The following is a 25,124-nucleotide window of genomic DNA, read 5'->3' as shown; positions in this document are numbered from 1 at the left end:
CACTCGGCAACAATGATGCAGCACACTCTTTGCTGTATGAGAGATCAATCACTGTGATGTAATAGTGGGGCTAAACACTCATACACTGGAGTGCATTGTGAAGACTGGAGCCAATAGAATCGGGTATTGCCAGCATCCAGCCACGTGTCCATTTTATTTTCCTGAGAAGAAATGCACGACCTGGTTGTTTTGTAGGCTTGTGGCTGCGGGGTGGGGGCTGGTAAATGACATGATAATACTTTGGAGGCCACTCTCCCGTCTTTGGAGGCCGCTCTCTCCCGTCTTTGGAGGCCGCTCTCTCCCGTCTTTGGAGGCCGCTCTCTCCCGTCTTTGGAGGCCGCTCTCTCCCGTCTTTGGAGGCCGCTCTCTCCCGTCTTTGGAGGCCGCTCTCTCCCGTCTTTGGAGGCCGCTCTCTCCCGTCTTTGGAGGCCGCTCTCTCCCGTCTTTGGAGGCCGCTCTCTCCCGTCTTTGGAGGCCGCTCTCTCCCGTCTTTGGAGGCCGCTCTCTCCCGTCTTTGGAGGCCGCTCTCTCCCGTCTTTGGAGGCCGCTCTCTCCCGTCTTTGGAGGCCGCTCTCTCCCGTCTTTGGAGGCCGCTCTCTCCCGTCTTTGGAGGCCGCTCTCTCCCGTCTTTGGAGGCCGCTCTCTCCCGTCTTTGGAGGCCGCTCTCTCCCGTCTTTGGAGGCCGCTCTCTCCCGTCTTTGGAGGCCGCTCTCTCCCGTCTTTGCAGGCCCCTCACTCCCGTCTTTGCAGGCCCCTCACTCCCGTCTTTGCAGGCCCCTCACTCCCGTCTTTGGAGGCCACTCTCTCCCGTCTTTGGAGGCCGCTCTCTCCCGTCTTTGCAGGCCCCTCACTCCCGTCTTTGCAGGCCCCTCACTCCCGTCTTTGCAGGCCCCTCACTCCCGTCTTTGCAGGCCGCTCTCTCCCGTCTTTGGAGGCCGCTCTCTCCCGTCTTTGCAGGCCCCTCACTCCCGTCTTTGCAGGCCCCTCACTCCCGTCTTTGCAGGCCCCTCACTCCCGTCTTTGCAGGCCCCTCACTCCCGTCTTTGCAGGCCCCTCACTCCCGTCTTTGCAGGCCCCTCACTCCCGTCTTTGCAGGCCCCTCACTCCCGTCTTTGCAGGCCACTCTCTCCCGTCTTTGGAGGCCACTCTCTCCCGTCTTTGGAGGCCACTCTCTCCCGTCTTTGGAGGCCACTCTCTCCCGTCTTTGGAGGCCACTCTCTCCCGTCTTTGGAGGCCACTCTCTCCCGTCTTTGGAGGCCACTCTCTCCCGTCTTTGGAGGCCACTCTCTCCCGTCTTTGGAGGCCACTCTCTCCCGTCTTTGGAGGCCACTCTCTCCCGTCTTTGGAGGCCACTCTCTCCCGTCTTTGGAGGCCACTCTCTCCCGTCTTTGGAGGCCACTCTCTCCCGTCTTTGGAGGCCACTCTCTCCCGTCTTTGGAGGCCACTCTCTCGAGAGACATACTCCAAGCAAGTGTAAATTTGCTTGGTGTATGTCCTGCAAAAGTTGTGCATACTAGTCCGCATACAAAAACACGCACACAGGTGTATGTTGGTAAAGGGTGGTCAGATTCATTGTTAAAATGCATTGCACGGTGTACTTCTTCTTTTTTTTTTTTTTTTTTTTTTTTTTATATACTTTATTGAATTGTCCCAAAATGACAGTTAGGGGAATGGTTTACTAAAACTGGAGAGTGCAAAATCTGGTGTAGCTGTGCATGGTAGCCAATCGGCTTTTAACTCCAGCTTGTTCAATTAACCACTTCAGCCCCAGAGGATTTGGCTGCCCAATGACCGTGTCATTTTTTGCGATTCGGCACTGCGCCACTTTAGTCCCCATTCACATCTAGGCGTTTTGTCGCCTGTAGTGCGACGCCGCTGCCGCCAGAGGGATGAAAAGACATGTCCCTCTATGGAGATGGTTCACATCTCCACGCCGAACTCCTGCCGCCTGAAAAAAGGTCCCGGACCTTTTTTTCAGGCGGCTTTCGGCGTTCGGGAACCATCTCCATAGAGGGGCACAACTAGGGGCACATCTAGACGGACAATCGCGGCGTTTTGTCGCCGCAAATCGTGGTACAAAACGCCGCTATTTGCCGCCGCAATTCGCGGGACAAAACGCCGCGAATTTGTCTGTCTAGATGTGAATGGAGCCTTAACTGACAATTGCGTGGCCGTGCGGCGCTGTACCCAAACAAAATTGAACGTCCTATTCCCCCCCCCCCTCCACAAAGAGAACTTTCTTTTGGTGGTATTTGATCACCTCTGTGATATTTTATTTATTTATGTATTTTGGGCTACAAACCAAAAAGACAATTTTGAAAAAAAAACAATATATTGTATTTTTTGCTATAATAACACATTTTTTATTTTTAACCACTTGCTTACTGGGCACATATACCCCCTTCCTGCCCAGACGAAATTTCAGCTTCCGGCACTGCGTCGCTTTAACTGACAATTGCGCAGTCGTGCGACGTGGCTCCCAAAGAAAATTGGCGTCCTTTTTCCCCACAAATAGAGCTTTCTTTTGGTGGTATTTGATCACCTCTGCGTTTTTTTTATTTTTTGCACTATAAACAAAAAAACGACAATTTTGAAAAAAAAAAACATTTTTTTTATATCCCAATTTTTTTTTCTTCTCAGTTTAGGCTGATACATATTCTTCTAGATATTTTTGGTAAAAAAAAAAATCGCAATAAGCGACTGGTTTGCACAAAAGTTATAGCGCCTACAAAATAGGGGACAGAATTATTATTTTTTTTTTTATTATTATTTTTTTTACTAGTAATGGCGGCGATCTGCGTTTTTTTTTTTTTTTTGTGCTGCGACATTATGTTGGACACTTTTGACACATTTTTGGCACCATTCACATTTATACAGCGATCAGTACTATAAATATGCACTAATTACTGTATAAATGTGACTGGCAGGGAAGGGGTTAACACTAGGGGGCGAGAAAGGGGTTAAATGTGTAGCCTAGTGAATGTTCTAACTGTAGGGGGAGGGGACTGACTGGGGGAGGTGACAGATCTGTGTCCCTATGTACAAGGGACACAGGCACGCGCAATCTGCATCTCAGTGATGCGGCGGGCGCGCGCCCCCTAGTGGCTGGAGGCCGTATATAAACGGCCTTCCGGCAATTGGGATCCACACTGCGGCCGTACAAAGTCGTACGGCCAGCAGTAAGTGGTTAAAAAAGCTAATTTTTTATTTTATTTTTTTTGCTCAGTTTAGGCCGATAAGTATTTTTCTACTTATTTTTCGTAATAAAAACCGCAATAAGTGTATATTGATTGGTTTGCGCTGAAGTTATAGCGTCTACAATATAGAGGATAGTTCTATAGCATTTTTTATTATTATTATAATTTTTTGACTAGTAATGGCGGCGATCTGCTTTTTTTTTTTTTTTTTGATCGGGAATGCAGCATTAATGGCGAAAACGTCGGACACTTTTGACATATTTTTGGGACCATTGGCATTTATACAGCGATCAGTGCTATAAAAATGCACTGATTACTGTAAAAATGTCACTGGCAGGGAAGGGGTTAACACTAGGGGGTGCTCAAGGGGTTAATTGTGTTCCCTATGTGTGTTCTAACTGTAGGGGGAGGGGACTGACCTAGAGCAGTGGTCATCAACCCTCTCCTGCAGGGCCCACTAACAGGCCAGGTTTTATGTATTACCTTGGGCCTGGGGAGATGCAGACTAGAATGCTGCAATCACTGAGGAGCAAATGATATCAGCTGTGATGTATTTCAGTTATCTTGCAAACCTGGCCTGTTAGTGGGCCCTGAGGACAGGGTTGATGACCACTGACCTAGAGGAAATGACAGTTTGCTGTTTTAACTATTAGGAACTCACAATCTGTCTTTCCTCAGCTCACAGAACAGGGATGTGTGCGTTTACAAACTGGACTGAAGTGAATTATGCTTTCCCTCAAAGCACCCCCCGTATTTTGGGTGAATATCCTGTATTGAACTTGCAGCCCTCCCCTTTAAAAAAAAAAAAAAGTCATAAAAATGTTGGTTGCATATAGAGATTTTTCCAAGGACAAAGTTCTTTTATAACCTTTTATTGTGTATTTGTTCAGCCCCCGCCCATGTGTACAGAATACTTTACTTTTTTTTTTTTTTTTTACTTCTTCAGATGTGTAACTTTATTTTTTTATTTATTTTATGTTTTTTTGTAATTTTGGAAGCATAGTTCTTGTTTTGTTACCCGGCCCTCCCTTTGCTGGTGGCGTGTCCCACAGTAACCCCGGGCCGCTGCTGTAGCTGTGCTGTGACACATTTTTGGCGAAGCGCTCTCTCTGTGAAATGCAAACAATTCCTTGTGAAGGAAGAGCACGAGGAGCTGTCAGTGACTCTCAGTAACCTCGTGGCTCCGGGGTTTCTCTGTTGTACTGCGGGGAGGCGGCGGCTGATGACAGTCACTGACAAGCTGACTCGTCCACATCACCACGGGTCTCATTGGGGTTACTGCAACACATCCTACGCTAGATTTCCTTCTGGTTTTTATGTATCGCCTTGACTTTGCTGACTGCATTTCTTCTCATTCTGATGAACGGGGCACTTTTTCACTTTAAGAAAAAATAAATGGCTCTTTCTCTCATGTGCTTATACACCTTACTAGTTAAAGCAGAGCTCCGCAGAAAACAAAATATTAAAAGCCAGCAGCTACAAATACTGCAGCTGCTGACTATTAATATTAGGACACTTACCTGTCCTGGAGTCCAGCGCCGTCCGCAGCAGAGGACGAGCGATTGCAATCGGTGGAAAGGGGCTTAATTTTTCCTGTAGTTGGCCTTTAATGAATTTAACTTGCTACTAGCCGTGCAACTACGAGTGCAAAAATTGAAAATAAACGTCATGACTTCATTGTGCCATAGTTCCCTGACACGTTGGCTGTCTAATGGTTGTGACTAGACACGTAAGGTTGGGAAGGTTGCCAAAGCCGGCGTGCGCCATTAAAAAGGAAGCCGCCTTGGTTAAAGCCTGGCCATGGATGGATCGAATCTTGTTCAGGTCAGCAGGTACCGGCTGAGACTGGATCCATCTGTGGGCAGGCTGGTTGTACTGAAGTCAGTCTATCAATCGACTTCAGTACAGCCAGCCTGTCGGATTTATTGACATGCAATTACTGCTGGTGTTCTGTCGAGGGGCCCACCCATCGAATAGTGAGTTGCCGATCAGCTGGAATGATGTGACCAGGGTGCAAACGCACATAGTAGAAGGTATCTCTCGATGGTAGATACCATTTCATGAGCACAATGGAAGCCTATACAAACAGCGGTGGGGGGGGGGGGGGGGGGGCACGTAGTTCTCACATTGTAGCTCGCCACTAGCCGCCCTCTACCATCAGCGATGCACAATCTGAGAACTACGGTCTCCCCCCGCGGTTTAAATTGTGCCTTTGAAATTGTATCTCCCATCGAGGGATACCTCCTACGATGTGCGCATGTGCCATGATTACGTCAGCCCAGCTGATCGGCAAATTGGCTTTTGTGCTATGATGTACAGCGCATGCACAGTTCCTCCCGGGCATTTTTCGATGGGGGCAGGGGAGGGGTCACTTCTTGACAGAACACCGGCGGCTATAGCCGCTAGCAGTATTCATTGTGTTCTGCTGGCAAGGAAAGGCTCCCACCTGGCAGAACCCAAAAGCACTGCAGGAGGGATTCCCCTGTGTTGATTGGGCAATCGTCAAGCGCTTTTTCTTTCCTGCAACCACAAAATTGCCTAATCTATGGCTTGCTTATAACCTAAAACTCTGTAGCGGAATCATTTATCATACTGCAAGAAATCCATCCTCAAGTAAATACGGTATGTTCCATATATGTTTGGTGAACAGTAATAAGCCAAGCATGGAAAGCGGGCCTTCAGTTACAGTCTAATCTATTACCTTCCCTCTCTCCCTCCCACACAGCTGGGCGCCGTATTCATGGCACTATCACATATTTGAACAGGTGGCAATGCTGGTATAGGAGATTATATTACTTGCTATGCTGTGTGCTAGTTCTGACAGATGGGAGGAGGAAACCTTTAAATATTATTCTTCACCAATAAACCTTCCAGTGTTCTGCTTGGTGTGCAGCTGACCAAAGTAACCAATGAGAGTGCAGATAAGAAAAGTAACACATGCGTTCAATAGTGCGAATCCAACCGAAACAAGAATTTTTTGTTTGAAGATCCTTCATCTGCCAGGTTTTGTTAGTTTCCCCATTGAGGAGATTTCTCCTTACTACTTGTCCCCGTGAGACCGAAAGAAATCGGGGCAACTCTCTTCAACCCAGACACACAGCCATAAAAATCTGACATACCTGTTATGCCGCATACACACCATCATTATCTTTATGTGATGAAAAAAAACGACATTTTCTGTGAAGTAAAAAATGAAGTTTTTGAAACTTCAATTTTCAAAGACGAAGTTGCCTACACACCATCGTTTTCTCACAATGCTCTAGCAAAGCGAGGTTACGTTCACCACTTTTTTTCCCATTGAAGCTCGCTTCATAACTAGCTTCTGGGCATGCGCGGGTGTAAAAACGTCGTTTTTTTGCTACACACGGGCAATTTCTGTGAAGTAAAAAACGACGTTTTGAAAAACGACACATAAAATTGAAGCGTGCTTCAATTTTTTTTTCGTTTTTCACAAGACATAAAACAAAGTTTTCCCCCACACACGGTCATTTAAAGTGACGTTTTTAAAAACGTCGTTTTTATTCATCACATAAAGTGATGGTGTGTACGCGGCATTACTCTCAATTACAGAAGCTTGAGTTCTTCTTTGTTAGGACAGAAACAGCTAGCAGCCGTGTTTGACGTTACTGGGGTCAGATTTTTAAAACTGAGCTGCTGGCGCTAAGCCTTTCTTTAACCGCTTAACCCCCGGACCATATTGCTGGTCAAAGACCAGAGCACTTTTTGCGATTCGGCACTGCGTCGCTTTAAACGACAATTGCGCGGTCGTGCGACGTGGCTCCCAAACAAAATTGGCGTTTTTTTCCCCCCACAAATAGTTTTTTTTGGTGGTATTTGATCACCTCTGCGGTTTTTAGTTTTTGCGCTATAAACAAGAATAGAGCGACCATTTTGAAAAAAAAAAATATTTTTTTCCTCAGTTTAGGCCGATACGTATTCTTCTACATATTTTTCGTAAAGAAAAATCGCAATAAACGTTTGGTTTGCGCAAAAGTTATAGCGTTTACAAAATAGGGGGTAGTTTTATGGCATTTTTATTAATATTTTTTTTTTACTAGTAAAATCAGCGATTTTTTTTTTTTTTTTTTTTTGGTACTGTGACATTATGGCGGACACTTTTGACAATTTTTTGGGACCATTGGCATTTTTATAGCCATCAGTGCTATAAAAATGCATTGGATTACTATAAAAATGCCACTGGCAGTGAAGGGGTTAACACTAGGGGGCGGGGAAGGGGTTAAGTATGTTCCCTGGGTGTGTTCTAACTGTAGGGGGGGGTGGCCTCACTGGGGGAAATGACTGATCTTCTGTTCATACATTGTATTAACAGACGGTCAGACATTTCTCCCCCTGACAGGACCAGGAGCTGTGTGTTTACACACACAGCTCCCGGTCCTCGCTCTCGAACGAGCGATCGCGGGTGCCTGGCGGTGATCGCACCCGCCGGGGCACGCGCGTCGGGATCAGGGACGAGTGGGGGGGGGCGCGCGCACCCCTAGTGGCCGCTTCGCGAGGTGACGTAGAGCTACGTGCTCTCGCGCAGGGGAGCCGACCTGCCGCCGTATAACGGCGGCTGGTCGGCAAGTAGTCAACAAATTTATTAATAAAAATGCCATAAAACTATCCTATATTTGGTTTGCGCAAAATTTTTAGCGTTTACAAATCGATAAACGCTTATTGCGATTTATTTTTTATTTTATTTTTTACCAAAAATATGTAGAAGAATACGTATCAGCCTAAACTGAGGGAATTTTTTTTTTTTTAATATCTATATTTTTTGGGGATATTTATTATAGCAAAAAGTAAATATTGATTTTTTTTTTTCGAAATTGTCGCTCTATTTTTGTTTATAGCGCAAAAAATTAAAACCGCAGAGGTGATCAAATACCACCAAAAGAAAGCTCTATTTGTGGGAAAAAAAGGACGCCAATTTTGTTTGGGAGCCACGTCGCACAACTGCGCAATTGTCAGTTAAAGCGACGCAGTGCCGAATCGCCAAAAGGGGTTAAGTTCCTTAACCTGCATAATGGTCAGAGTCTTAAAGTGCAAGTAAACCCTCCTATTGTTTTCAGCCGAGGAAGCTGCCATCTTGGCCTCTGTTTAATCTGCAACTGCCACGATGCTGCACATGTGATCAGTTATGAAACCAGCCATTGGATAGTTTGACAGTTTGGTTGAGAGCACAAGCAAATGTGACATCTAGTATTTCCGGCATGCCGGGAATGTTAACTGTTTTTTTAAACTATCAAATAGATGGGTTTACTTCCGCTTTAAGTGGTTAAGCTGCTTTTGTCTAAAGTGTCCAAGAATTTGTCAGGAGTTGCAAATCTCCCAACTGTCCCTGATTTCGAGGCGCTGTCCCTGATTTCGAGGCGCTGTCCCTGATTTAGAGAAAAGTCCCTCCATCCCTCTTTCTCCCTCATTTGTGTCTGATCTATAAAGTTGTATATAAAATGCACTTTTTATCTTTCAAAAAGTGTTTCCCAGTGCTAAACCTTTTATCCATATTCTAAATTGCTGCATTTATACATTTTAAAAGCCAATATAAAAGAATAGTAGTGGTAAAAAAACGCCCTTGTGGATTTAATTAACTTTTTAACCTAATTTTTTTTGTGGTTAATTCTTCTTTTTAAGGGGGTGTGGCAGGGGGTGTGTCCTATGGCTACATACATTTGCTAGTAGGTGTCCCTCATTCCCACCTCAAAATATTGGGAGGTATGGGAGTTATCAGGCAGATAACAGAAGAACGGGTCAGGAGAGAGCTATGGGACTTGGCTCATTAAAGAGAGAACGGGTTTACATCCACTTTAATTCAGAGACTGCCTAAAAAATGGATCTACCGTATTTATCGGCGTATATCGCGCACTTTTTTGCCCTGAAAATCAGGGCAAAATCGTGGGTGCGCGATATACGCCGATACCCGCTTTCCCGCGCCGAGTTTTGAATACTGCGCCGACATATACCGAGCGCAGTACACTCTGGTATAGTCGGCCAGTCTCGGCTTCTTCCGTGGTCACGTCCTGGACGTATAGGACGTTAGCGCGACAGTTGCCGAGCCTGCCCGAGTGTACTGCGCTCGGTATATTCTGGCGCAGTATTCAAAACTCGGCGCGGGGAGGATGCGAGGAAGCCGCAGAAGGACGCCCGAAGCCGCAGAAGGACACCCGAAGCCGCAGAAAGACACCCGAAGCCGCAGAAGGACGCCGGACCCGACAAGGCCGCCGGGCAACCGGGCAAGACACCAAAACTGTAAGTACAAAAATAACTTTTTTTCCACAGGATTGGGGGGTCACTTTAGGGGTGCGCGGTATACGCGGGAGCGCGTTATACCACGATAAATACGGTATATATAAATAGTCATAACAAAATTCATTTTAAACAGAAGAACTTATATTCAATTGCATCCAATAATACTATAGAGATATATAAATAATCTAACGGAAGCAGATCTTAATAAAATGGGTGAGATAAAACTTTTTTTTTTTAAATAATAAACACATTAAGTGATTACAGTAAAAATGCAGGAATGAATAAAGATGATAAAAATAAATTGCAAATTGAAAACGCAGACTTAATTGCTGTTTAAATTCCATATTTAATCCATTAGAGCCCAACTGGAAACAAAGCACACACAAATCTAACCCTCCAGCTGCTGGATAACGAAACCATGAATGGTAACAATAATATAACCATAAAAATAAAATAAAACATTTTTACATAAATTTGATGATGATTATGGGGGCAGCGGACTTCCAAGCCATAAAATCAGGGGAGTAATGTAGCGGTTTCCTTTTTTATCTGTCACAAAGGTGTTCTTATTTTCGGAGAGTCCTTGGCCGCTGAAGCATGAGGAATAAAACTGCAGTATGTCGCCCCATTTGACTAGTTATTGGAGATGTAATTGCCTTGGTACATAGCGACAGCGCGCTGTACAACACATTTCTACCGTCGGTGTTTGCCCGAGGGAAGCTGGAAGTAGCAGGGGAGCCGGTCTTACAAGGCTTGTGATTCACATCTAATTGACATTTGTACATCAAGCAGGTCGGATTGCAAGAATTCCAATGTGATTATGGCCCTACCGTGTAAAGCGGCAAACTGGCCTGGCCGCTTCTATTTAAAGAGCAGGAAACTCTCGGCGAGGCGCTTGTAAAGTCTGCACGTTGTACGCCGTGGCCGCAATGATGGTAGTTTTTTGTATGTGTTAAATTATATCACACCGTTATACATCCTAACATTTATGACCATGAAATTACTTGGGGTGAGTTCAGAAAGTTTAAAAAGGTTGCTCCTAAAAACACTTTTCTTCCAAACCCAATGGTTTGTTCTCCACTGTCCCCTGAGTGTGCCATGTGACCTCCTCATTATACAGGATTTATATAGCGCTAGAGATGGCCCCCGATGTTCATGTTGAACGTAAGTGAATGAATACGAACATTATGGGGCGTTTGTGGGCAAATTGAGCGCATGGCCTGGCATGGACTGGGGCTGGAACTCGCACCGCTTTTATTTTTTTTCCAATGATTTTATTTTTATTTTTTATCTATATTGCTGGGATCTGGCAATACATTACAGCTCGTGGGGAAAAAACTGCCGTTTTTTTTTTTTTTTTTACATCGATACATGTCCCTTAGGGCAGTACCCGGCTCCCCATACACTTTTTATAACGTTCATATAAGCCTTTAAAATTGCCACTTTTTTTTATTTTTCATGTTCGTGTCCCATAGACTGGCTTACGCAGATATACTGCGGTAGAATGGCTCTCCTGTGTGTGTGTGTGTGTGTGTGTGTGTGTAATATAAATAAATATAAATATATATATATATATATATATATATATATATATATATATATATATATATAGCTTTGCCCAGGAGAGCCACCAGAGGGCGCGTGAGCGCCCACTGCACGGCGGGGAACCCGATGCGCGTGGCCGCCAGGCTCAATCGCATGCACGTAGAGCTAGAGAGCCTATCCTGCACAGGTGGCAACACTATCCCCCCCCCCCCTCATCTGACAACTACAAAGGGGGAGGGGTGGTCCTGAGAACCGATTGGCTGGGAGGAGAAATAGAAAGCCTCGGACTCTAACCATGTGCTTAAAAAAAAAAAAATTAAATTCATGTGTCCGGCTCCCTGCATGTAGATTAGGGGCCGGACGCATTGAATGGGGGGGGGGGGGGGGTGTGTATGAGCCCCCGCCACTGGGTTGAAGGAAGGTGGACATGGAGTATGTACTGTGTGTATTCAACTGTTTACATGGAGCTTCATTCTAATCTAATCCTGGTAATTACAATAATTATCGTTCTTTGTCTGTAACTTCCCGCTTTGCTGTGAAAATAACACTGTGTGGGCGCAGTTATCGCGCCTTCCCTCCCTTTACACTAAGCTCTTCCTCACGTTCGTTGGATTGTGCTGGTATTGATGTCGGAAGTGAGATGGGCACAATCTTTTATTTTGTCTAGGGTTGCTGGTTTACCATGCAGGAAGCTTCTTCTTTTTTTTTTTTTTTTAATTCTGCTTTCGGTCAACTTTTCTGTACTTTTCCCTGAAACTTTGATGTATAAATAGCTTCTTTCTTTTCAACTTTAAAGTATAATTTCTACAGGTAGTGAGTGTTGGATGTACTAGCAAATTTAAATACACTAACAGATTGAAACCAGACTCCAGCTAAGGTTCCATTCACACTTGTGCGACTTTGGGTATCAAAGTTGCATGACAAGTTGGTCCCTATGATTTCCAATAATAACCATTCATATATGCATGACTTAAAGTTGCAGCGTCTTCAAAGTACCGTATATACTCGAGTATAAGCCGAGGCACCTAATTCTACCACAAAAAAACTGGGAAAACGTATTGACTCGAGTATGAGCCTAGGGTGTCCATGTGCATGCCTCACTGTGCCCATGCCTAGACTGACATTGGGAGTCTATGGAAGGGGTGCCTGGTTTGAAAAATCGGTGCTCCCCAGCCATAGGTCCCCCCCGACAGCAAACTTTGCACACTTGTAGAGGATGTATCTGACTCATCAACACACACTCCTTGCAATGGGGTTACACGTGTGCCAAGTTCCAGATCTAAGGGACCTACGACTGTCCGGTAGCGGGTCCCCAAAGTCACAGGAGAAATTACCGTTTAACATGGGAGTCTATGGAAGGGGTGCCCAGCTTTGAAAAATCAGTGCTCCCCGGCCGTAGGTTCCCCAGACAACAAACTTTGCACACTTGTAGAGGAAGAGTGGGGCTATATGTGTGCCAAGTTCTGGGTCGGGGCTCAGGTAAGTAAAATGGGGGGGGGGGTGAATGGGGGGCCCGTGACAGTGAGGTGTTTTGTCTTTCGTCCATGGACGGACACAGCTCCCTCATAATCTTGACTGTAGGGTTATGTTCCGTCTATCAGGACAAGATCCTATAAACAGGAACATAACCCATATGTCAAGACTTGTGAAGGCTGTGTCCGTCCATGGACGACAGAATTTTTTTTATTTTTTTTACTCGCCGTAAAATCCCTTTCTCTGTCGTCCATGGACAGACACAGCCTTTACAAGTCTTGACATATAGGTTATGTTCCTGTTCCTAGGATCTTCTCCTGATAGACGGAACATAACTCTACAGTCAAGATTATGAGGGAGCTGTCTCCGTCCATGGGCTTCAGAGAAAAGGATTTTGCGGTGAGTACAAAAATCCAATTTTTTCACCTAAATGCATTCCCCTCATTTACTAAGCTATGGAGCAGCTGATCTTGTAGTGTGCAACTGCACTTTGTAAAGCGCACAGTCTATTTGCCTTTAGTAAACCAACTCCAACGATTTTTGCTGGTGGCTATAGCCGCAATCGCATGTAAAAAAAAAAAAAAAAAAAAAAACAGGCTGGTTGTATTAAATTGATCGATCCATTTCAGTACAACCAACCTGCCCATAGAAGGCTTGAATCTCGGCAGGTCCCTGCTCGACCAGCTGAGGTTCGATTTTGAATCTCGGCAGGTCCCTGCTCGACCAGCTGAGGTTCGATTTTGAATCTCGGGCAGGTCCCTGCTCGACCAGCTGAGGTTCGATTTTTGAATCTCGGCAGGTCCCTGCTCGACCAGCTGAGGTTCGATTTTGAATCTCGGGCAGGTCCCTGCTCGACCAGCTGAGGTTCGATTTTAAATCTCGGGCAGGTCTCTGCTCGACCAGCTGAGGTTCGATTTTGAATCTCGGGCAGGTCCCTGCTCGACAAGCTGAGGTTCGATTTTGAATCTCGGGCAGGTCTCTGCTCGACCAGCTGAGGTTCGATTTTGAATCTCGGGCAGGTCTCTGCTCGACCAGCTGAGGTTCGATTTTGAATCTCGGCAGGTCCCTGCTCGACCAGCTGAGGTTCGATTTTGAATCTCGGCAGGTCTCTGCTCGACCAGCTGAGGTTCGATTTTGAATCTCGGCAGGTCCCTGCTCGACCAGCTGAGGTTCGATTTTGAATCTCGGCAGGTCTCTGCTCGACCAGCTGAGGTTCGATTTTGAATCTCGGCAGGTCCCTGCTCGACCAGCTGAGATTCGATCCATCTATGGTCAGCTTTTGGAGACCACTCACAGTTGTGGTTATGAAACAAAGTAAAAGGAAATCCCCCTGATAGGATATAAATGGCAAAATCAGAAACGGAGTTATTACCCCCCCCCCCCCCCCTTACTCTATACAAAAGAATATAAGAGCGTTTTGGCTTTAGTTCTTCAGACTTTCTACCATCTTTCTCTATTGTTGACTTAAAGCGGTGGTTCACCCTGCTGAACAACATTTCAGCATAAAATTCGGCATCGTAGCGCGAGCTACAGTATGCCGGTCTTACATTTTTTATCCCCGTACTCACTGTTTAATCGTACATAGACGATTCCGTCTGCCGCGGGGAATGGGCGTTCCTAGCAAGAGGGAGGGTGATTGACGGCCGACTCTGGCACGTCACGCTCCCCGAAGACAGCCGGAGTAGGTCTCGGCTCTTCACGGCGCCTGCGCGCAGGCTATGCGCAGGCGCCGTGAAGAGCCAAGCCTATTTCGGCTATTTCCGGAGAAGCGTGACGCGCCAGAGCCGGCCGTCAATCACGTTCCGTCTGGATTGGAACGCCCATTCCCCGTGGGCAGACGGAATCGTCTAGGTCGGATTAAACAGTGAGTACGGGGATAAAAAATGTAAGACCGGCATACTGTAGCTCGCGCTACGATGCCGAATTTTATGCTGAAATGTTGTTCAGCAGGGTGAACCACCGCTTTAAGTCAACAATAGAGAAAGATGGTAGAAAGTCTGAAGAACTAAAGCCAAAACGCTCTTATATTCTTTTGTATAGATAGAAAATATTGTATAGAAAAAATATTTTTTTTTTTATTCTAGGGTGAACCCCCGCTTTAAGAGAAAAATGGGCAGTAGATGATTATTTTTCTGATCTCTGTACTGTTTCATATGACCGTCTCATTCTCCGCTCCCCCGAGAACATTCCTTTTACATGTCCGCTAGAAGAAGGATCGACACGAGTGATATGCGATCCATGAGTGCGATGTGGACATCCGTTCCCTCCATTGGCTGAACACTGTGAGCATCATTTAACAAACTGACCTCTATTCCCTTGTTTACCTAGAAAGTACTCCGTGACTGCCAAGCCGGAGCAGCCTGGAAATCTTCTGTACGGAACTTTTCCTGGAATGTAACCGCTACATCTGTCTAGATTCCATTCACTTAGGAATCATTTGGTTTTATCCTTTTTAAAAGCCTTTTACTACAGTTCTCATCTCATTTGTTTTGTGGGATTTGGCAGGGCTAGGATTAATGCTCATGGATTTAGAAAGCATAGAAAACCCCTTTGAAACAAAACTCCAGCTTTAGACGGTTTAGCAAAGCACAGTTTAAAAAATGACTGTATTTATTGGCGTATAACGCTCACTTTTTTTACCCTGAAAATAGAGGGTAGACGGTGCCTGCGTGTTATACGCAGGGGGCTGTGGAAAGTTTTTTTCCTGAAACTTACCTTTTAGTGTTAGGGTGCGTGTTATATGCCTGTGCGTGTTATACGCTGATAAATACGGTAATTTAAAAAGTAGGGTTTGCTTCAATTCTCACCTTCGGTCTTGAGCTGTCCTCAGCTGTACTTTTTCGCTGCCATTAACCCCTTAACGCCCGCCGCACGACTATTTACGTCCGCAAAATGGCACGGACAGGCAGAAGGGCATAGCCTTTCCCTGCCTTCTAGCGGGTGGAGGGTCCGATCGCGACCCCCCACACGCGTGCGGCGGGCGGATTCCCGCGGGGAGCGATCCGGGACGACGGCGTGGCTATTCGTTTATAGCCGCTCCGTCGCGATCGCTCCCCAGAGCTGAAGAACGGGGAGAGCCGTATGTAAACACGGCTTCCCCGTGCTTCACTGTGGCGGCTGCATCGATCGAGTGATCCCTTTTATAAGGGAGACTCGATCGATTACGTCAGTCCTACAGCCACACCCCCCCAACAGTTGTAAACACACACACACAGTGATCCCTAAATGTTACAGCGCCCCCTGTGGTTAACTCCCAAACTGCAACTGTCATTTTCACAATAAACAATGCAATTTAAATGCATTTTTTGCTGTGAAAATGACAATGGTCCCAAAAATGTGTCAAAATTGTCCCAAGTGTCCGCCATAATGTCGCAGTCATGAAAAAAATCGCCGCCATTAGTAGTAAAAAAAATTTTTTTTTATAAAAATGCAATAAAACTATCCCCTATTTTGTAAACGCTATAAATTTTGCGCAAACCAAGCGATAAACGCTTATTGCGATTTTTACTAAAAATAGGTAGAAGAATACGTATCGGCCTAAACTGAGGAAAATTTTTTTTTTATATATATATGTTTTTGGGGGATATTTATTATAGCAAAAAGTAAAAAATATTGCATTTTTTTCAAAATTGTCGCTCTATTTTTGTTTATAGCGCAAAAAATAAAAACCGCAGAGGTGATCAAATACCACCAAAAGAAAGCTCTATTTGTGGGGGGAAAAAAGGACGCCAATTTTGTTTGGGAGCCACGTCGCACGACCGCGCAATTGTCTGTTAAAGCAACGCAGTGCCGAATCACAAAACCTGGCCTGGGCATTTAGCTGCAAAATGGTCCGGGACTTAAGTGGTTAAATGACACAAGGATTTGGGGTTGAATGGCGGCCAAGCTCATAGCCTGGGTTTCCAAACTTTTTTAAACCAAGGGCCAGTTTACTGTCCTTGAGGCCGGGTTCACACCTATGAGAATTGGATGCGGTTTCCTCGCATCCAATTTGCATAGGAGGAGAATGCGATCGGCTCTCTATGGAGCCGTTACACATGTGTCCGGGGCGGCTGCAGAGCGCACTGCACAGAAACGCGTGTGCGTCTTTGGGTCAGTTTCAGGGCCGAATTCAGGCAAAGATTCTTCAATGATTCGGCCCTGAAAGGGAGAACTGGGACGCATTGCGTTCCTGTGTGATCCACAGCCAGTTCCAGCGTGAATCGAGCCTCAGACTGTAGGGGGCTGGGAGTTTGAAAATGTCCTGGCATCCAGTGGGAGTAAACAATGCCACATTAGTGTCAGTGGGAGGACTAGTACCCCCATTGGTGGTGGTCATGGAAGGAATTGTGCCCCATCTTTGGTGTCAATGAAAGGAAATGTACCCCATTGTTGGGTGTCAATGCAAAGCATTGTGGCCCATCGTTGTTTTCACTGGAAAGAATTGTGCCCCATTGTTGGTGTCAATGGAAGGAAAATGTATCCCATTGTTGGTGTCAATGGAAGGAATTGTGCCCCATTGTTGTCAACGGAGGTAATTGTGCCCCTTTGCGGTCAATGGATAGAATTGTGGTTCATTGGTGTCAATGGAAGGAAATGTATTCCATTGTTGATGTCAATGGAGGTAATTGTACCCCATTGTTGGTGTCAATGAAAGAACTTGTGCCCCATCGTTGGGTTAGTGGAAGGGCTTGTGCCCCATCGTTGGGGTCAATGGAAAGGCTTGTGCCCAATCGTTAATGTCAATGGAAGGGATTGTGCCCCATTGTTGGTGTCAATGAAAGGGCTTGTGCCCCATTGTTGTCAATGGAAGGGCTTGTGCCCCATTGTTAATGTCAATGGAAGGGCTTGTGCCCCATTGTTAATGTCAATGGAAGGGCTTGTGCCCCATTGTTAATGTCAATGGAAGGGCTTGTGCCCCATTGTTGGTGTCAATGGAAGGGATTGTTCCCCATTGTTGGTGTCAATGGAAGGGATTGTGCCCCATTGTTGGTGTCATTGGAAGGGCTTGTGCCCCATTGTTGGTGTCAATGGAAGGGATTGTGCCCCATTGTTGGTGTCAATGGAAGGGCTTGTGCCCCATCGTTGTCAATGGAGATAATTGTGCCTCATTGGTGTCAATGGAAAGACTTGTGCCCCATCATTTGGTGTCAATGGAAGGAAATGTATTCCATTGTTTCGGTCAATAGAAGGAATTTTGCCCCATTCTTGATGTCAATAGCGGTAATTGTACCCTATTGTTGGTGTCAATGAAAGAACTTGTGCCCCATCGTTGGTGTCAATGGAAGGAATTGTGCTCTCTTAATGGTGTTGGTGGGAGGAATAGTGCCCCATAGTTGGTGTCAGGGATTACGACCCATTGTTATTGTCAGGGGGTGGATAATTGTCCCAAGGGCCCGGATAAAGGCCAGCAAAAGGCCACAGTTTGGAGACCACTGGCCTATAGGCCCAGTTCCGCAGCTTCATATTCAAACATTATACAGACTCTCGTGGACTTGCCCTGTGCGGTGATATTTTCACAGCTTATAGTCACTGTACTGCAGCACAAAATATCACTCATTATGTAAAAGTGCTGGCTGCATAAAGATAGATAGATATATATATATATTTTTTTATATTATTTTTTTTACACAAGACTTTATGAGAAGGGGTGTTACTGTAAAGATAGACATTTAGTGTATCTGTGGCTAGACCATGGACATTCAAATATATTCACATATTCTTAACAATTTGCTTTGAACTAGTTGCAGACTTCTATACACACCCAAAAAAGGTCCTCATTGTACACAGGACAGGTGTAGTAAGTCCAGTTTCTCTGCCTGGTTGCAAGGATCCCCCCCCCCCCCCCAGCTAATAACGAAACAACTATTTTGGCTTTTGATGAAAGGCATTGTTGTGTACACAGAGAAGGTCAGCCAGTTTAGCTGTCATGAAAGCAGTGTAACCGTGTTTATAAAAACATACTTGCTCAGATGCAATTTAACATATCATTACTTTTGTATCTTTCTGTTCAATCATCTGCAGATCAAAGAGATACCTCTTCTATCTGCAGATGTCATTTAAAGTGGATGTAAACCCCATTCATGAAATCTGAGCTAGGTACATATATCTGTGGTGTTTACTTATCGCTCTCCAAACCTTCTAAGTCACGTGTCTTTCTGCTGCTCCGTTCCTCTGTTCTCTGACACAGAAGATAAAAGCAGCTGGAAATTTGTGTCGGGGAGGGGACTTGGACCAAGTTCACACTGAGGCAGTTTTCAGGCGTTTTAAAGCACTAAAAATGGCATCTGAAAAGCACCTAAAAAACCGCCTACCATTCATTAGTGGGAATGCTATATAGCATTCCCAGTATTGATATTCGTTTTTTATTATTTTTAATTTTATTCCGTACGTTTTTTGGCTCTGCGTAACTTCTGCATACTTTCAGCTATTGAGACCATTCAACTTTTAAAATGTTTAGCTCTTTCAGCTAATGATGGGACTTCTTCAACTTTTTTTCTATTATTTTTATACTTTTTAAAATATTACGCTTTTTAACACTTTTTTTAACATTTTTAATGAGAGCATGTGATGGGGGGCAGTTTTTTAATGGTAATATGATGGGGGCAGTTTTGATGGTGGTAATAAGATGGGGGGGGGGGGGATATGATGGAGGCATTTTGATGAGGGCAGGTTTGATGGTAGAAATTTTATGGGGCAGCTCCTGCAAAAGGTAATTACTTAAAAAAATATGCTAATTGGTGGGAATGCTGATTCTCACTTCAACTTTTTCTTACTAGTTTTAAAGCGGATGTGCCATGAAAAAAAAAAAATTAAAAGCCAGCAGCTACAAATACTGCAGCTGCTGACTTTTAATATTGGGACACTTACCTGTCCTGGAGTCCAGCGCCGTCCGCAGCAGAGGACGAGCGATCGTTTGTCACTCTGCTGCCCCCCCCCCCGCCATCCTAAGTAAGGGAACCAGGAAGTGAAGCGCTCCGGCTTCACTACTCGGTTCCCTACGGCGCATGCGCGAGTTGCGCTGCGCCTGCTGATTGGCTCCCGCTGTGCTCTGGGAGCCAAATGTTCCCAGAGCACAACGGGGGGAGGACGGGAGGTGACGTCCTGCCCGCAGTCTGCCCGAGACTGTGTGGCCGGAAGTGGGTGCAAATACCTGTCTTTAGACAGGTATCTGCACCCCCCTCCCCCCTGAAAAGTGTCAAATGTGACACCGGAGGGGGGGAGGGTTCCGATCAGCGGGAGTTCCACTTTAGGCTGGAGCTCCGCTTTAAGCTATTCATCCAGTTAGCAATTCAGCTATTCAGCATTCCCACGCATTTTCTGCAGGAAATGCATTTTCTAGTTTGAATTGGTGCTTTCACACTTGGACGTTCTCTCACTTGGGTTGTCACATGACCTTAAAGATCCCAAAAAGTGCCACTAAAGCACCACAAAAATAACCGGTCTTGGAGATCTATAAGCAGAGTGCTTGTCTATTCACAGTACAGCTCTGCATGTTCCAATGTACCTCAGCCTATGTGGAGGGGGGTGGGGGGGATTCTTTCCCCCAATCAGCTCACACAGTGTATGCAGACTCCCCTCCCACTGCTGGAAGATATTTCTAACATGCTGTGCACTTTCTAAAGAATGAAGACGGCAGGTATTCATGTAAAACTTATGTAGGGAGATTTGTATCCTCTCTGTATCATGTGAGGCTGTTCACTGGGTATAGGAGAGGGTTCGCATCCACTTTAAAGTGATTGTAAGGGATTAAATTTTATTTTTTTTTAAATAACAAGCATGTCATACTTGGGTCACTTTCTTCTAGTCGCGTCAAAATTACGCAACATTCAGGTCGTCCAAGTGTGAAAGGGGCCTTGCCTGTTCTGTGCAATGTTTTTGCACAGAGCAACCCCGATGCCCTGATACTCCTCTTCTCAGCCGCCCCCCCCCCCCCCCCAGAGTGCCCCATTGCATTGTTCAGCCTACCACTGTATGGGCACATTGTGGGAGGAGAGATTGCACTGTTCAGCCTGGCACTGTGTGGGCACAGACTGTGAAAGGAGAGATTGCACTGTTCAGCCTGGCACTGTGTGGGCACAGACTGTGGGAGGAGAGATTGCACTGTTCAACCTGGCACTGTATGGGCACAGACGGAGGGAGGAGAGATTGCACTGTTCAGCCTGGCACTGTGTGGGCACAGACTGTGAAAGGAGAGATTGCACTGTATGGGCACAGACTGTGGGAGGAGAGATTTCACTGTTCAGCCTGGCACTGTATGGGCACAGATTGTGGGAGGAGAGATTGCAGTGTTCAGCCTGGCACTGTATGGGCACAGACTGTGGGAGGAGAGATTGCAGTGTTCAGCCTGGCACTGTATGGGCACAGACGGAGGGAGGAGAGATTGCACCGTTCAGCTTGCCACTGCAAATAATTCTACAGCTACACACAATCCATTGCCATGCTTCTGGAAGCCGCAGTGTTTGTGCGTCCTATTCTTTTCCTGAGCTCTGTGCAGTCAGTACTTCTATGACGTGGCATGGTGTGGCATGGTGTGGCCTCCTATCCTAATCTCTCCATGACTATTGTTTGTCTGATTAATCATTACACTTCTTTACCTTGCACAGTAGAAAGGAATTCTGTAGTATAGAATTTGTGAAGTCCCATTTCTTCATTTAGGCTACTTTAACACTGGGGCATTTTTGTGGTGCATTCGGCTGTTTTAACTCCCCCCCTCTAGTGGCCAAAAATGGGCTAAAACTGCCCGCTAAGTGCCGCTGCAGCGGTGCTGCCCATTGATTTCAATGGGCAGGTGCGCTTTAGAAGCGGCTCAAAGATGTGGCTGGCAGGAAACGTCCTGCCAACTCACTGCTCCTGAGTTGGCAGCTCCTGAGGGCTTTCACACTGGGGTGTGAAGAGCGGCTCGGTCAGGGCACTTTGCAGGCGCTACTTTTAGCTCTATAGCGCCTGCAAAGCGCCCCAGTGTGGAAGTGACCCCTTTCACACTGGGGCTTTTTCAGGCTCGTTTGGGCTAAAAATAGCACCTGGAAAGTGCCTGAGAAACTTTCACACTGAGGCGATTTCGTTAAAAAAAAAAAAAAAAAACTCCTACAAGCAGCATCTTTGGAGCGGTGTGTACACCACTCTTCCACCGCTCCTCCACATTGAAATGTATGGGCAGCGGCAGCGCTTTGCGGGTGGTTTTAACCCTTTTACGGTTAAAAGTGCCCTGCTAGCGGCGGAATACCTCCGCAAAAACGACAGTAATGTGCCGCTAAAACCGTCAACGCCACCCGCGCCCCAGTGTGAAAGCAGCCTTAAAGGGGAGTTCCACCCACAATTTCACTTTTTAAATATAAATACCCCTGTAATACACAAGCTTAATGTATTCTAGTAAAGTTAGTCTGTAAACTAAGGTCCGTTTTGTTAGGTTGTTACAGCATTTAAATAGTTTATAATCTAGAAATAGACCGTGGCCATCTTAAGTGTGGGCATCATGAAGCCAGACTGTATGACTTCCTGGATTTCAGCTTTGCATATCTCGCACATGCTCAGTGCACAAGCAATGTAATAGGTTTCAGTCAGGTTTGCAAGGACTACTGGGAAACATGATGCCTATCCCAGAAACCCTTGCAAATAGCCTAGGCAAATAAGGAGGAGGAAGTAATGAAGGACTACAAAATAAAGGTATTTACAAGCAACAAATTAAATAAAAATTGTCCATTCTGAACACTATGAGATTAGAGCATGCAGCACAGACAAAAATAAAAAAATGGGTGGAACTCCACTTTAAGGTGTAGTACTCCTATGCTGATATTCCTTTTGCTATCGGACCTGTTGGTAGCTTTGCATATCTGCCTAGATTTCTAATATAGAACAAGATAGAAGGGCTGACTGGCATTGCACATTATATTATAAATCTATGGGCTCCAGCAGAGTGACTGTCTTTCTGGATCTGCCTGAAGGGTAGACTGTGGGAGAATGATGTAGTTGCACTGCTGCAGGCAGATGGAAGGGGTTTCCCCTCAGTCTAGCCCCCTCAGTCTCGGTGATCACTTAGACCTGGGGTCTTCAAACTACGGCCCTCCAGGTGTTCAGGAACTACAATTCCCATCATGCCTAGTCATGCCTGTGAATGTCAGTGTGTTGCAATGCCTCATGGGATGTGTAGTTCTACAACAGCTGGAGGGCCGTAGTTTGAGGCTCCCTGTACACTGTAACTATGTGGCAGCTCGCACAGTGAGATGTAGCAGCAGGGGGCTGATCTGTGTGAGACAACACATATTAACAATCAAGAACATGACGTCTCAATGCTGATCCTGGATGATGGCTGACGTGGGGGGTGGCAGGAAGATGAAGGAATTGCCTGGGGGAGGTAATGTGTTTTCCTTTAACACAGAATAAATACCCAGGCATGCTTCCAAGATGAGAAAATGTCATATGATTTAATAGCCGTCACTTTATTAATGACATCATTTAGTTTGGCAAGCAAAACTCCCAACACTTCCAGGCAGCGTCAGCGATGGTCCGCTCTCTTCTGCTTCTTACATCCTATTGGCAGACAGCCATGATGGTTTGCCTCGCTGGGCATGGCTCCCCTGGCACAGTGGCATTAATCATTCACAGAGATCTGTAAAGGAATCAAGTCCTGTCTGAGGTCAGTTCCAGAAAGAAAAGTAGAACATGCTGCATTTTCCTGCACTGGACTGTACTGGAACGCGGTAAAATCAGAAACGCAATGCATAAAAACATCGCAATGGACTCCAATATAGTGAGGAAAAAGCATCTAGAATGCATCTGAAAACGCATCAAAAATGCACCGGAATGCGTCAAATACGTGTAACCACTTGCCGACCACAATACGCATATATACAGTGGCCTGGATTCAAGAAGCAATTGCGCCTGTGTAACCATAGTTACACAGCGCAATTGCTTACTTGCCCCGGCGTAACGAATGCTCCTGATTCAGGAACCTCGTTACGCCGACTGCAGCCTAAAATATGCGCGGCATAAGGCTCTTATGCGATGGCCGCTAGGTGGCGTTCCCGTTGTGCTCAGCGTATAGTATGCAAATTGCATACTAACGCCGATTCACAACGTTACGCGAGCCCTGCGTACGCAGTTTACGTCGTTTGCGTACAGCGGTTTTCGCGTAAGGCTGCCCCTGCTACGTATACCCGTCGTTCCCGTGTCGCAAAATTTGAATTGTACGTAGTTTGCGTAAGTGATTCGTGAATGGCGCTGGACACCATTCGCTTTGAAGCAAATGACGTCCTTGCGACGTCATTTGCCGCAATGCACGTCGGGAAAGTTTCCTGACGGAGCATGCGCTCTACGATCGCCGCGGGAACGCGCCTAATTTAAATGATTTCCGCCCCCTACGTGATCATTTAAATTGCGCGCGCTTACGCCGGGCAATTTTAAAGAGCGCACACGCAATTTACGGAGCTACTGCTCCGTGAATCGCGGGTAGCGCAGTAAATTTGCGGGGGCGCAGGGCAAAAACTGTGCCCTGCGCCTACGCAAAAAATGCGCAAGGCTACCTGAATCGACCCCACTGTCTGCAAGTGGCTTACTGGGGTTATGGCTGAAGATATCGGCCACATCCCCGGTATCGTGGCCGGATTCTGAGGTGGCAGGAGGTGAGGTTGCTCCACCCCCCACCGCCACTCATAGGTGCTTCTCGGGTTTGCCGCTTAACCGAGAAATGATCCGATGGTGATGCCATCTGGTCCCATAGGCGATTAAAGAGTTAACACTTTGATCGCCTATGGCCCTTTAAAAAAGAGATTTGGGGACTTTTTTAATCCCTGATCTCTTCATAAAGAGGACCTGTCATCCTCATTTCTATTACAAGGGATGTTTACATTCCTTGTAATGGGGAAAAAAGTAATCCAAAAAATATGTATTTCAATGGACAGCGTAAAAATAAAAAGTTAAATAAATAGAAAATGGGAGAAAGGTTTCAAGCGCAATTTTAAAGTGTGACAAGTTGGGTATCTATGTACTCAGCGTAACTTCATCTTTCACATTCTAAAAAACAAAAAATTGGGGAAACTTTTTTGTTTTTATTTTCTATTCATTAACCACTTCCCGACTTCCCGTCATTTGGAGCAATGCACCCTGGGAGTTTTTACGGACGGCGCATGCGCCGTTCATTCGGCGCGGGGACGCGCTTCATTTAAATGAAACACGCCCCCTACCCGCCCAATTTGAATTCCGCCACGAGAGATACACTACGCCGCCGTAACTAACGGCGCAAATTCGTTGAGGATTCAAACCAAAGCCAGGTAAGTTACAGCGGCGTAGCGTATTTCACATCTGCGCCGGGCGCAGTCTATGTATGTGGATCTGCCCCCTGGTCTTCAAGTGATTAAAAAACGCGCATGCAGAAACGCTTCCGGAACAGATCTGGAGTGCGCTTTGTGAACTGGCCCTCGGGAAGGCACTCCGGTGAGGGCTTTCTGACTTCTACCCTGTAGAATGGTGCATTATGGGAACGTATGTGCTGATATCCTTATTGTATGTGTGTCTCCACACCTTTATAATAATGGAGATAAGTGCCATTGATTGGCCTTTTTTCTGTGCAGCTCTTCCCGTATTTCATGACATTCCAGCGTTTGCCGCATTGTATGGTGTCACTTCTGTTGGCCACAGCAGCACGGGGCTTCCCTTTTGTCTAGTTGCTAAGGGAGCAGTCCA

At 46.0% G+C, this 25,124-nt stretch overlaps 1 protein-coding gene across 1 annotated transcript in view; it reads left to right on the top strand.

The window, feature by feature from the left end:
* The window catches only part of OSBPL2 (oxysterol binding protein like 2), a 153,073-nt gene that overhangs the window by 37,739 nt on the left and 90,210 nt on the right, over window positions 1–25,124 (top strand). The gene's annotated exons all lie outside the window — the stretch shown is intronic.

Source organism: Rana temporaria, chromosome 12 (genome assembly GCF_905171775.1).
Source record: "Rana temporaria chromosome 12, aRanTem1.1, whole genome shotgun sequence".
Taxonomy (NCBI): domain Eukaryota; kingdom Metazoa; phylum Chordata; class Amphibia; order Anura; family Ranidae; genus Rana; species Rana temporaria.
This window is presented reverse-complemented; position numbering and strand designations above follow the sequence as displayed.